Source organism: Tursiops truncatus, chromosome 11, assembly GCF_011762595.2.
Source record: "Tursiops truncatus isolate mTurTru1 chromosome 11, mTurTru1.mat.Y, whole genome shotgun sequence".
In the NCBI taxonomy this organism is placed as follows: Eukaryota; Metazoa; Chordata; class Mammalia; order Artiodactyla; family Delphinidae; genus Tursiops; species Tursiops truncatus.
The window spans coordinates 78,330,258-78,343,511 of NC_047044.1; the positions used below are offsets into that span (position 1 = coordinate 78,330,258).

The following is a 13,254-nucleotide window of genomic DNA, read 5'->3' on the forward strand; positions in this document are numbered from 1 at the left end:
AGGGAAGAGATGTGGGAACATATGTATATGTATAACTGATTCACTTTGTTATAAAGCAGAAACTAACACACCATTGTAAAGCAATTGTACCCCAATAAAGATGTTAAAAAAAATTGTTACAAAAATGGATGAACCTCAAAATCATTATGCTAATTGAAAGAAGCCAGTCGCAACAGACTACATGTTAGGATTCCACTTACATGGAATGTAGACAAATTTATAGACAGAAAGCAGAACAGTGGTTCCCTAAGGTTATGGGTAAGTGCAAGAAATAACAAAATGGGGGTGATGGAAATGTTCTAAAATTAGATTATGGTGATGGTTGCACAACTGCATAAATTTACTAAAATCATGGAATTGTACACTTACAAATTGTTTTTTAAGGAACAGTTCCAGGATTTTTACTTTAATGGCACTTTTATCAGGATGGGTAAAATCTGATTAAACTCTCATGTTTGAATGTAGTCAAAATCCAGCAATACACTGTTATGTGTGCAGGCAGAGGCTATGTCATATGTTACTTGGGGAGAGGTTGATTTTATTAAGCCTTGCTGTTCAAGAATACAGTACAGCTTTCTAATTTTTCTGTTCTTTTTTATGTCTCCATTTTGTTTTTCAAAAATTCTCTTCATAATTTCCCTAAGGATTTAATTGGGGAATGACAATCCCATTAGGCTACCTTAGTAGCTTTCCATGTGCCAACTTCTTTACATATATTAATTTAATTCTGAGCGCAATTGTATCAGAAAGGCATTCTCTTTCCCATTTTACCCATGAGATTGAAGCTAGGGAGGCTGACTTGTTTTACATCAAACATCTGGTTTCAGAGAAGAAATAACACATAGATTTTTCTGATTACAGACTTTAATTACTATATCACATGGCTGATGGGTGTTTTCAGAAGATAATGTAGGCAAGAGTGTGGAGTTTGGACTGGGGAGATAAGACTGGGAGCATGGAGAGATTGGAATTGGGCTGGCTTCATTCACACACTTGAACATGAGAAGGAAAATAAAATGGAGAGAGGTAAAAAGAAGACTTACGTGTAATAAGGGAGGTTCAGTTTTCAGAGAGCTTAAAAATAGTATAAATTTCCTTGAATCCACCAGGAATTACTTGCCAGCTGCTGGTTAAAAAGACGTTACTACAGTAGTTTGAAGGAATTAGGATTTTTATTCTCTTACTTAAATGGAGTCAGGCAGCTGATAGGCAGCTCTACAAAGTTAGAGGGCCTGCAGCTTTTCCTGTCTTCCTCCTCCACCATCCTCAGTGTATCGATTCAATCCTCAAGTCATAACAATAACTGGAGTTTCAGAAGGAGAAAATAGAGAAAATGGAGGTGAGAAATTAATCAAGGAAACAAATCAAGAAAACTTCCTAGACTTAAGGGTATGTGTTGTCAGGTGGAAAGAATGCACTGGATGCCTAGCACAAGAGTGAAGACGGACCCAGATCACAGATGTCACTGTGAAGCTTAAAGGCACTGGGGACAAGAAAATTACATAAGATTCCAGAGAAAAACAGGTCTCATACATAGGATCAAGAATCTGAGTGGCTTTAGACTTCTCATCAGGAATATTTAAATGCACAAAGATGCTTTGCCATGTGGACCTCTCCACTGGGCTTCTTGAGTGGGCTGATGACAAAACAGCTGCATTTCCCCAAAGGATGATCCAAGAGAGAGCAAGGGGGAGCTGCACTGTCCTTTATGGCCTTTGCTAGCACCCTTTAAACTTTATAATAATTGTTTTTTTTAATTCATCCTTGACAAATCATATAGTTTAACTGAATCAAGCCTATCTGCTTGGTGTATAGACCAAAAAAAAAAAAAAATTACTAATTTCCCAGCCTCATTTTTTCCATCTTTTGCCTCCAAATGAAAGACTCTAATGGGTTCCTGTGTGTTCCTTCAGCATGGACTTGGCTTAGGATAGACATGACGTTAATGGCTTCTCCTACCTCAGACTCAGCAATCCCCATCTCTATTATGATGGGAGTGCCAAAGGGCACTCAATGTGCTATAGAGCATCACCCTTATAGATGGATGTGATACCAAAGCAGCAGCCTCAATCTGTGTCAAGGACTCAGATCTTTAATGAGGTTCCCCCAACCTAATTACCCTCCATTAGAGGAAAAATCAGCTTCTGACCAAGTTTACTCATGCAGACTGGTTCATGAGACGGTGGAGGGCAGCGGGGAACAGGTCTGACTGGCTTCTTTCCTTCTAAGACCCAGACAGGGAGGAGGGGGACCTCACTATTGTTGGTTCAACTATCCTTTACTTAGAAAAACAAGTTTAATTCGTAAGAGTATTTGTCAGGTTAGGTCCTGTTGAACAGTAAGATATACAAATGTATTCATAATTTTTAGTCAAAGCATCTGAACTCTGACCATGTATTATTTACATATTTAGCTGCTTCTATATTTTTTATATGATAGGAAAATCAACTTATGGACATATCTCATATATGGGATGGAAATTATTTGACCTTTTTAGCTCAACATCAGTGGTATATAATCATATCAGAAAATGGAAAAATGTCTTCTGCTGTGCTCAGTTGAAAGTTGATTTTCTTTCTGTCATATCATCCTGGGTTTTTTTCCTTTCTAATTATGATAGTTTGTCACATACATAAAAATCACAGAGTCTGGTGTACAGCATGAAACTGGAAATAGTCTTAATGAAGGAAATTGACTGGTCACTGGGATTGGTAGCTAGTGACTGAATCTGAGGTTAGTGGTGCCATTGACTTTTGTAGATACAGTGCAGAAGAAATAGATTTGGGGTAAATTATAAAATCCACTTGGGATATATTGAATTTGAGGTGTTTCTGGGGCATTCATATAGCAAAAAGTATTAACTTACCTTAATTTTGTTGCTTACTTGCTAAAACTTTTATGCAAACTACAGAGAACTAAAAAAAGAAAAAAACAAACAAAAACCAGTATGAAAACACCTTTTGATCATTTGCACAAAATACAGGTTGTTTAGCACCAGTTGTTAATTCCCAATCTAACATCTATCTCCCAGTTCTCTTTTGTGGGCAATGTTACCAAACCAGGTTCGTTTTACCTAGCGCACAGCAAGCCCAAGTGCTGAGATGCTGAGGTTTGCAGCAAAGGCAGGGTTTTTCCACACGGCAGCCAAGCGAGGGGGCTGGAGGGCAAATCTCAAATTTGCCTTCCTGAAGGCAAGGGGCTCTCTGGGTATTTATGGAATAAAGAAGCAGGGCGGTCTCAGTGGGGGAGCATGGAGAAGGGTGATGGGAAAAGGTGAGGTAATGGTCATTCTGTGCAGGCCTAACTAAGCTATGGGCCACTGCACCTTCAAAAGGTCACCAAGTGGACACTCCACATGCCCAGTTGTAGGGTTGGTGATCCCATCCAGCCTTAACCAGCTCAGCTTGAGCTAGACACAGATGACCCCAAGTTCCTTAAAAATAACTCGGGCAAACATCTTATTGTTTAGGCTATGTGCTGCTTGGAGGACAAGCAAGTCTTAAAATGACCTTGATTAGTGAAGGCAGGTGAAACGGATTTGACTAATCATTACCCACAGTTTCATAATACATAATGGACATATTTTTTTTCCTTGGAAGCAAATTGTTTTCTAGATATAACCACACCAATAACATAGGATTAAGTACTCGCCCCTCTTTCTAGTTAAGCAAGGTTTCAATCTTCAGGAGGAAATTTAGTCTTGACTTAGTATTATAGGAGATGGTGAGCTGTTTTTTAAATAAGCAGGATCAAATTAGTCAGTTTTGTTTCACTGGGCCATCCAACTCTTACGGGATAGTTGTTACCCTGAAAGTAGACTACTCTAGAGACCAGGCATCCAGTGTAACTAAGTGAACAACAACCAGCTTCCAGCCACACAAGACCTCAAACAATCAGACCTACAAAGGAAGGGCTGATGGTGCATTTGTGGCTAAGATAAAGAAGCACTTTAGATATGTATTAACTCATTTAGTCCTTATAAAAATTTTTGAGACATTATAGTACAATTTTATAGATGCAGAAAAGAGGACAAAATAATGAAATAATGTGCCCAAGGTCACATGCTAGTAAGTTATTGAACTGGAATTTTAATCCAGGAAATCCTAGCTACAGTGTCTATGATCTTAGACATCACATTATGCTTCTTCATAAATATGTGAAGGAGGCAGAAACTTTATATCAGTTTAGAGTTGGTTTAAAGTTTTTGGACTAATCCTGAAATGAAAGTCTGGAAATGAAATTGCATCAGTGGAAACTCTTTATCTGCCCTTATTTTCTAGGACAGTTTAAATTTAGTAAAATTTCATATTTCGATAAACGTTAATTCAATAAACAAAATGATGACTGCTCCTTCGAAAGGCAGTTTAGTCTTGTGGTCAAGATTTCCCTGCCTCTCCCAGCTATCTGACATTGGGTAAATCACTTAACTGCCACTTGACTCAATTTCCTTATCTATTAAATGGGTAAATAATGTTATTACCGTACACAGTTGTAAAAGATTAAACGAGATGAGGAAAGTAAAGCATATAAATATTGCTTACTGGGGAAGAAAAATCAGTGCTTACCCTTTAAGAATTAGTCATTATTACGCTTTTGTTAGAATTTTTGGTCAATAAATCATAAAATTAAAAATCTCAATGTTTGGAAAATCTGGTAACACATGGGCTTGCTCTTGAGCCCTTTTTTTCCAAAGTCCCCTCTGTTACCTCTTATAATATGAAGTGTTAGGGAAAAAAGGTGAATGAAGTATTAATTTTCTTTCTCAACAAATATTCGAGTGCATAGAAAAGTATTGGTGATATAAGAATGAGGAAGACACATGTGATTTCTTACAGAGCTTACCATCTAGAAGACAAGAAAAACATTTAACAAATAATTTAAAAGCGTTACCTGTGCCTGGAAAGGAAAGTTTAAACGTTCTTGACAGAAGAAAATAAAGGGGCACAAAACGTGGTGCAGAGTTTGTAAGAGTAATACGGATAGGGCTGCAAATGTTAATTCCTGCGCCCAAGTATCTCATTCCTAACGAAGTACTATTAGAGGAGTTGAGATTCTTTCTGTGGTCTCTAAGTATCCGTTGGTAGGTAACAAAGCTCTCCTTGGAGAAGTTAATTCCTTGCTAGCCACGTGGTCACAAGTGAAATAAGTTTAAACCGCCATTCTTCTTAGCCGAGCCCCCTTAACTCGGCTCACACCTCTTGATTCACAAAGCACTTCGTCAGCGAAAGGAATATCGCGAGAACTCTACACCGTTTCCCCGCCCCCCCCCCGGCTGACGTTTTCCACGGTGGTAGTCGCTTTTGTTCTCGCGATATTTCCGGGTAAACGGGAGCCCGGGCGACCGGGCTTCTGTGAAACATGGCGGTCGGCTGGGACCGTAGCACAAGGTAAAATACTGAAACCTCGCCGGGTGCTGTTTTCTCGTTTGTTCCAGGGCTGTTCAGGGCATGAATGTGGTTAAAGGGGTGAGAGCCCGTCATAGCGTTAGCTCCCTGTCTTAGTTCCTCTCTTCCGGAGAGCGGGCCGGACCGGGGAGCCGGTCTACTTACCTTCCCCGGGGTCGTTACTGGCAGGACCCTGGGCAGCGCTGCGCCTGGAAGCTCCCCTTTTCCTGGTCCAATGTCTCTCCGCTGTCTTCCAACTTGAAGGAGTTTAGCTGCGTCCCCATAGCTGCTGACCCTGGCCCATTGCTTCTCACAGTGCCCCGTGCCCCGGTGGCTCCTCCCGTCCGCAGGGGCGGAGGGTCCCGCGTTGTGAAGACCAGCCTGATAGTGTCCCGATCGTCCCGGGTGTCTGGCTCCCATCCCCATTTCAGATACCAAATTCTTCGCAGCAAGTTGTGCTCTCTAAGAAAGAACGAGGTCTTGGCCTCGCCTCGGGAGGTTCGCACGCCGCTTAGGAAATTGAGAAAGGGGCAGGGCAGGGTGAGATGCTGTAGGAGAGACAGGTCCGAGTGTCACTACTTTTCTGAAACCCTTGAAGAGTTAAGAAGCCCTTGTTAGATAACATGTCAGCTCGTGGTAGAGAATAGCTTTGGGTATTGGTAGTATATAGAATTAATAGGTCATTGTTTGAGAAAACACGTTCCAGTAACTTTTATATTTAGGATTTAGTGCCCTCGAGACAACACAAAGTTACAAAATACCAGTTAAAATGATGCAAGACTGGCTTTCAGAATCAGTTAAAGATGAAGATACAGAAGCAGATAAAGATACAGTTAAAAACGGGATTTATTTATTTGTTTGCCGTTGTACTTAGGTATTTCATTGAACTCTAGTGTACAGCCATTATAAAGAAATGAATTAGGCTTGTTCACTGAAGAATTCAGGACTTATGTTTGTTTACTTAATTTGTTTATTGATATTTCCAAATTGATGCAATTATTCCAGTTCTCTTAGAGGAAAAACATGAAAAAAAAATTTCATGGTTTTCTTCGGGGGGAGAACGTGGGGCGCAATTTCTTTCTTTTTGATGATGAACTTCAGTCACAACTGACTGCTGTAATTGGTTGAGGGTACAAATCATAAAAATATATCAAGCTTGAAAGTCTCAGAGGAAATCAGTACTAGTTTGGAACAACAGCATCAAAAAAGAATTAGAAAAAATAATAAATTTCTTTGAGGATTAGTCATTTAATTGGAAGAAATAGTGAAACATTTTTAATAGAAGTTACTCTTTAGGCAGTCTGTGCATGCTCCAAATCCTATTCAACAGTTTTTCTATATTTATTCTGATTCTGCCTCTTAATGTCATGATGGGTAAATTAACCTCTTTCTGTCGTAGTTTCCTTATCTGCAAAATGGGAATAATAATAATACAACTCAGAAAGTGAGTGGTGATGATTAAGTGAGCTAAAACATACAAAGCACCTAGAACAATGCCTGACATACAGTTAACTTTCATTAAATGTTAGCTCTTGTTATTTTTAAATTTTTGTTTTCTAACTTCTATACTTACTCACAAAATGTTGCCTTTGTTCTTAGTCAAAATATAGACTGAAGAAGATGCTTTTATAAGTAATTTCTTGGATTCCAAAATTGATTAAACTCTTCAGTCTATATGGTTAAAATGTCCTTAAACTCCATCTTCCAATTGCTTGCTTTCTTAAGCCGTTATCCTCTCTTAATTACTAAGGTACAGATTCCTCTTTCTACTACTCCATGCAGTCTTACTTAAGTCTAGGTCAGTTCTAGGTCATTTCTGCCCTAGGTGCCTTGTTAACCCATTCTCCTTGCTTTTGGAGACCTTCATTCTGTTGTCAGTATATTTCATGTGGGCTTCCCTGGTGGCCCAGTGGTTGAGAGTCCACCTGCCGATGCAGGGGACATGGGTTCGTGCCCCGGTCCAGGAAGATCCCACATGCCCCGGAGCAGCTGGGCCCGTGAGCCACGGCCGCTGAGCCTCTGCGACCGGAGCCTTTGCTCCGCAAACAAACAAAAAAAAAAAAAAAAAAAATATATATATATATATATATATATAATTTCATGTGTCTCTGACCTTTTCCTCACACTTTCCTTACTTGCTTAATTCAATTAATTTAATTCAATTTTGTATGCTTTTATTGAGTAGTTACTGTAGTCAAACCATTCTTTGAGGAGGAGGATGTTTGTCTTTGCTTCATCTTGCTACTAGGTACTTACAAATTGTTGTGTTGCCATCACTCTATAGTCTCTTCTTTTAACTTTCATTCTATCAATTTGTATAATCCTCAGTCTATTCATGTTATTATCGCCTAACTTCACTTTCCCACCTTCCTAAAGACTTTAACATAAACCTCAAATATCCTACAAGTCTTTGCATTTCTTTTGAGAATTAGAAATAGATATTTATCAAATGACTCATTTTTATCTTGATTAAAAACTGTGAGGTAACCATTATGTCTCCCTCCCTCCTTTTAAAACAAAATTATAAAAGAATTCTGAGAAGTTGAGGATCTTTTCAAATTCATCACATAGCTTGTAAGTGCCTAGAAGTCCCCCAAGTGTTTTTGATCACAAAAAACTCACATTTATACCATCTTACTTGGCTTCCAAGTAAACCTTTTTTTTTAAAATCACTTGGAAGTTTATTAGATTTGTTTGAATTATGTTAGTGTAAATAATTTTAAAAACAAAATGTAACTCTGTTGTAAAAAGTTTTAAAGTAAAAAGAATGAGTACTTTTTTGATATCTAGTGTTTGTAAAGTGAAACTAAGTTATCTTTCATAAAATTTATTGTATTCTAATGCAATATTGTCAAGTAGTTTAAAATTACATATAAGTCATAGTTTTGCTTTTCGTTTCTGAAGTTCAGTGATAGCCTGGATAATATTTGTTCCATCTCCTTTCTCATTGTTATTAATGGCTTGTGTTAGTTTCATAGGACTGCCATAACAAATTACCAACTGGATGGCTTTAAAAACTAGAAATTTGTTCTCTTACAGTTTGGGAGACTACCAGACTGAAATCAAGGTGTCAGCAGGGCCATACTCCCTCTGACAGCTCTAGGAAAGAAACCTTCCTTGTCTCTTCTAGCATCTGGGCAATCCTTGGCTCCTTGGCTTGTAGATACATCACTCTAATCTCTGCCTGTCTTCACATGGCATTCTCCCCTGTGTGTCTGTGTATTCTCACATGGCCTTGTTAAAAGGGCACCAGTCATTGGATTTTGGGCCACCTTAATGCAGTATGGTCTCTTAACATCTTTAAAAACCCAAATATTTCCAAATAAGACCCATTCACAGATACCAGGGGTGAGGACCTAAAAGTATCCTTTTGGGAGACATAGTTCAACTCACAACAATGGCCATGTGTATTAACCAATTAAATATTTCTCATATTGTTAAATATACATTAAAAATAGAAGTTAGCTCATAAAGTGTGGGTAGCAGAAGATAAATTATGCCTCCATTTTTGTTTGAAGAAGTAATTAAACTTAATTCAGCAGACCATAAAAGTGTCATGAATTCTATATTTTAATTTTGGCAAAGCATCTGATAGTTTCATTATATTCACGTGGACACAGATGATGAAATACTAGCTGTTTGACATTTCTTAGATTGAGTGTTGATAATGTGTCTCTGTGTTCCAGCATGAAAGGTGGTTTCTTATTTCTTATGCAGTTTTTCAAAGCATTGTCTTAGTCTCAGTTGTTATCAGTGACTTCCTGGAATTCGCTTGTTTTATTTTTTAGTATACACAACAGTTCAGGAGAGAAATTGAAGATATGATACTGGACTGGAGATTGTCAAAGTATGAAGAGCATCACCAACTAATGGGCAAAGGAATCTAGCATAATGGCTCCTAAATTTTGTTAACCAGTACAAAAAAATGTATAGAAAAAATCAGGGAAAGGGGCTGGACTTAAGGACTGATATAGAATTGCAGTTTTTTTTTTTTTTTTTTTTTTTTTTTTTGCGGTACATGGGCCTCTCACTGTTGTGGCCTCTCCTGTTGGTGAGCACAGGCTGCGAACGCACAGGCTCAGCGGCCATGGCTCACCGGCCTAGCCGCTCTGCGGCATGTGGGATCTTTCCGGACTGGGGCACAAACCCGTGTCCCCTGCATCGGCAGGCGGACTCTCAACCACTGCGCCACCAGGGAAGCCCTAGAATTGCAGTTTTTAATTTTATTAAAGAAAGATATCCAAAAACAAACAAACAAAAAAACTTTATCTAATTTTATCATTTCATAAAAGAAAGGACATTTGACACATTAAAAAAAAGGAAGGAAATAATCTCAGAATAAAAGACAGATTTTTAAACTGAATAAATTTAACTTAAAAAAAGAATCCTATATTGTCCTTGTTTTTTTTCACTTAGGTACAGACTAGAAACTTTTGTAACAGAATGGCAGTTCTGTGGTTCTGGAAACCACTGATCTAGGGTCTTTCTAAATGCATTTTAGAAAATGTCTGACTGAGCTGGATGGAGAGGCAAATAGAGTGGGAATGGGAGCAGTGGAACTGAATGACTGGGAGGAATCCAAGGGATTGAGAACACAGGGAAAATGAAGAGTAGATTCTTCCCTAGTGAGGAAATTAAAGAGCTGGCAAGATAATTGTTTCTGCTCAGAGAGGAAAATTGGTGATTTGGATATTAGAGGTGGAACAGTTTTAAAAGTTAAGAGGAGCCAAAGCATGGCCTTGTTCGTGTGTGGCTTTGTATAGAATTAAGATGGAAGTCACTGGAGAATATGTTAGGCTTACATGGTAAAAGGATTATCATTTTGAATGAGTGCCCGAGACTGAGTGTCATAGGGTGGTGATGGAATGGGGAGGAAGTGCAGTGAATGATCCAGGTGCTGAAGTCATTAAGGAAGTTCTAAATATATCCAGGTGTTAATGGAAGATGAATCAAGTGCTGAAGTGAGTTAGTGTACACTGTGGGTTGGAGTATGGACTCTGGAGCCAAGCTGCTTGGCAGTGAATCCAGTTTCTACCACCTGCTGTGTGGGCCTTGAAAATACTTGACTGGGGACTTCCCTGGTGGCGCAGTGGATAAGACTCCGCACTCCCAATTCAGGGGGCCCGGGTGTAATCCCTGGTCAGGGAACTAGATCCCACATGCATGCAGCAACTAAGAGTTTGCATGCCAAAGAGCCCGTGTGCTGCAACTAAGGAGTACAGAAGCCGCAACTAAGGAGCTGGTGAGCCGCAACTAAGGAGCCCGCCTGCCACAACTAAGACCCGGTGCAACCAAATAAATAAATATTAAAAAAAAAAGAAAATACTTAACTGTCTGTGCCTCAGTTTCCTTATCTATAAGTGAATAAAAATAGTATTTACTTTGTAGAGTCCTTTAGAGGATTAAATGAATTTAATATATGAAGTGCTTCAAATAATACCTAGCACATAATATGAAAGTTAGCTATAATTCTAATGTAGTATGTGTGTTTATTATTATTATTAGAAGATAGACTTGAAAAGGGAAGAGATGGTTGAGATATCATGTTAAAACATGCTACTTCTTTACCTGTGAGTCTCAGAAATGAAGTATGATTCAAAGATAATTACCACCAGGAGAACGTTATGTTTCATAAAGAGCAGGTAGAAGGATTGCTTTTAGAAAAACTGGAAGTTATTGGATGACTTGTTCATATCAGAACAGTGGCTCTATAGAGTAGATTGGCAGGTATTCGAGGTGGAACGAATTTTTGGTTGTAGGTTAATGCTGAGCTAACAGGAATGGGACTGGAGCAGCAGCAGAGTGGCAAGGTGCTCCATTGTAGAATAGAGCTGTCTTAGCAGAAGGTGAGACACAGCCTGCTGTTGTCCACCTTTCTATCCCGGGATGGGGGAGAGGCAGTGAGAGTGCCCTATGCATGCCCTCAGGGTCAGGCTGTGGAATCCTGAAAACTAGGAATGGAAGAGCCAGAGGCTGGGAGAGAGCCAAGTGAGTACACTAGTTAGATGATTAAGGGAGGAGTGCCGGATAGGTTATATGAAGTGTTAGAGGGTTGGTAAAACTAGCTGCTTTCCATATCTTTATACGTACATGTAATTTACAAGAAAGCATTTATAGAGCTCATTACAATATAGAAAATTTAGAAAGTAAAATTCACAGTTTTATTCATTTGCTCAACAATGCTATACCTACTATGTGCCAACCACTGTTGTAGGTGCTAGGGATATACTGTAGTGAGCAAAACAAAAATTCTTCTTGTAGATCTTATATTTTTACATATTTACTTATCTAAGTATGACTGTTTTGATTGGAAAGCTGTGCTACCGTGAGTTTTTCTGGGGAAATTTCCCACCTTCCTTCTTTCCTTCCTTCCATAAATATTTATCAAGTAACCTGCTGTGCATTGGAGATACAAAGATTAAGTTAGACATGGTTCCTGCCCTAAAATTACAATGGAGAAAACAAAATTAAACAAGCATGTATAAATAGTGTGATAAAGGCACAGTGTTCTAGGAGGCCATGCTATAACTCATATGTTTGAGGTCATAGAAGTTTTTTTTTTCCCCTGAGAGAGATATTTAGACAGACTTGAAGAGTAAATAGGAGTTAGCCAAATGTAGAGGTGGGGGAGTGGGGGAAGGATATTTATAGTAGAGAGAATAGCATGTTTAAGGAATAGAAAGTGATTTAGTATGGTTGGAACTAAGACTTTGAGGGATTGGGTTTTGAAGCGAGGTAAGCAGGGCCTGTGTTTTGAGTGCTTTGTAAACCATGTTAGGATAGGGTCCAAACTCTTTAAATGTAATGGGGACCTATAAAAATATTTTAAAATAAAATTTATATGATCAGTTTTATGTATTAAAAATATTATTGATTGTTGTGTGGAGAGTGAATTGAAAGATTGAAGATTGAAGCAATGCAGAGATGGATTATGGCAACTGAGACTAGGCTCCTAGTAAGGAACTTCTCAGTGGGCCTGGAAAAGAAATGACAGATTTGAGAGAAATTTAGGAAGAGTTTAAGTCTAAGGATGCAACTTATGTTTCTAGCTTGTGCATTTGGGTGCATGTGTCATCATTAACGAATATAGGGACACAGGAGGAGAAACAGGTTTGGTAGGGTGAAGTATTTATTTTTAGACTTGTTTTGTCTGAATTGTCTCTGGAATGCCCTAATGAAAATGTAATAGAAGACAAAAAGATATACATGTCTGCAGAAATATTTGGACTGGGAATAAAGATTTGAGAGGAATCAACATGTAGATAGAAATGGAAGGGATGGGAGATCACTTGGGGGAAGTGTGGAGGTTGGGAGGAGGGCCTAGTGCCCTCTGAGAGGAAGAAGAATCTGCAAAATAAGCCAAAGAATATCTTAGAGGTAAAACAAAAATCAGGAGTATGGTATTACCTAAGCCAGGGTAAGAGACTTTCAAGGAGAAAAAGAAGTGATGAATAAGTGAGAAAATATATTTTCTCAGAAGCAAAATTGATTAAGGGCTAAAAATTGTCCGTTGGGTTTGGTACTAAGCAAGTTGTTAATAACCTTGCTGAGAGCAAATTTAGTTGAGAGGCAAGGAAGTAGTCTCAGTATATGAATACGGACAACTCATACCTTTAAGTTTTGCTGTAGATATGCAGCTGGAGATCTATACAGTAGTTGGAGTTGGACTTGAGCTTACGTGGAGAGTTTTGTCTTAAAGATAAGCGGCTTGAACATATTTATTATTTAGCCCCTGTAGGAAAGAATGAGTATAAATTGAAAGATGGAAGAAGGATCAGTCTTGGTGCCGTTACTGCTAAGCAGGTACAGAAAATAAATTTGATTACTGAGTTGAACAAACTTGAGGAACATGGCTTATGCTTAATAAACA

At 38.6% G+C, this 13,254-nt stretch overlaps 1 protein-coding gene and 1 long non-coding RNA gene across 3 annotated transcripts in view; one reads left to right on the forward strand and one right to left on the reverse strand.

Moving 5' to 3' along the window:
- On the reverse strand, positions 1–5,210 carry LOC109550099 (uncharacterized). Its single transcript, XR_002176481.3, has 3 exons — positions 4,891–5,210; positions 2,867–2,915; positions 1–1,303 (listed from the first exon to the last, which is right to left on the reverse strand). It is a non-coding gene; the product is annotated as an uncharacterized lncRNA (long non-coding RNA).
- A 95-nt stretch (positions 5,211–5,305) lies between these two features.
- Positions 5,306–13,254, forward strand: part of ERGIC2 (ERGIC and golgi 2) — a 36,403-nt gene continuing 28,454 nt past the window's right edge. Inside the window, exon 1 of one of the 2 annotated variants that reach the window (XM_004320127.4) lies at positions 5,306–5,387. The gene's annotated coding sequence lies outside the window, so the exon portion shown is untranslated. Of the gene's footprint in view, positions 5,388–13,116; positions 13,188–13,254 lie in introns of those variants that run through there. The other variant, XM_019935793.3, reaches the window with a different exon arrangement.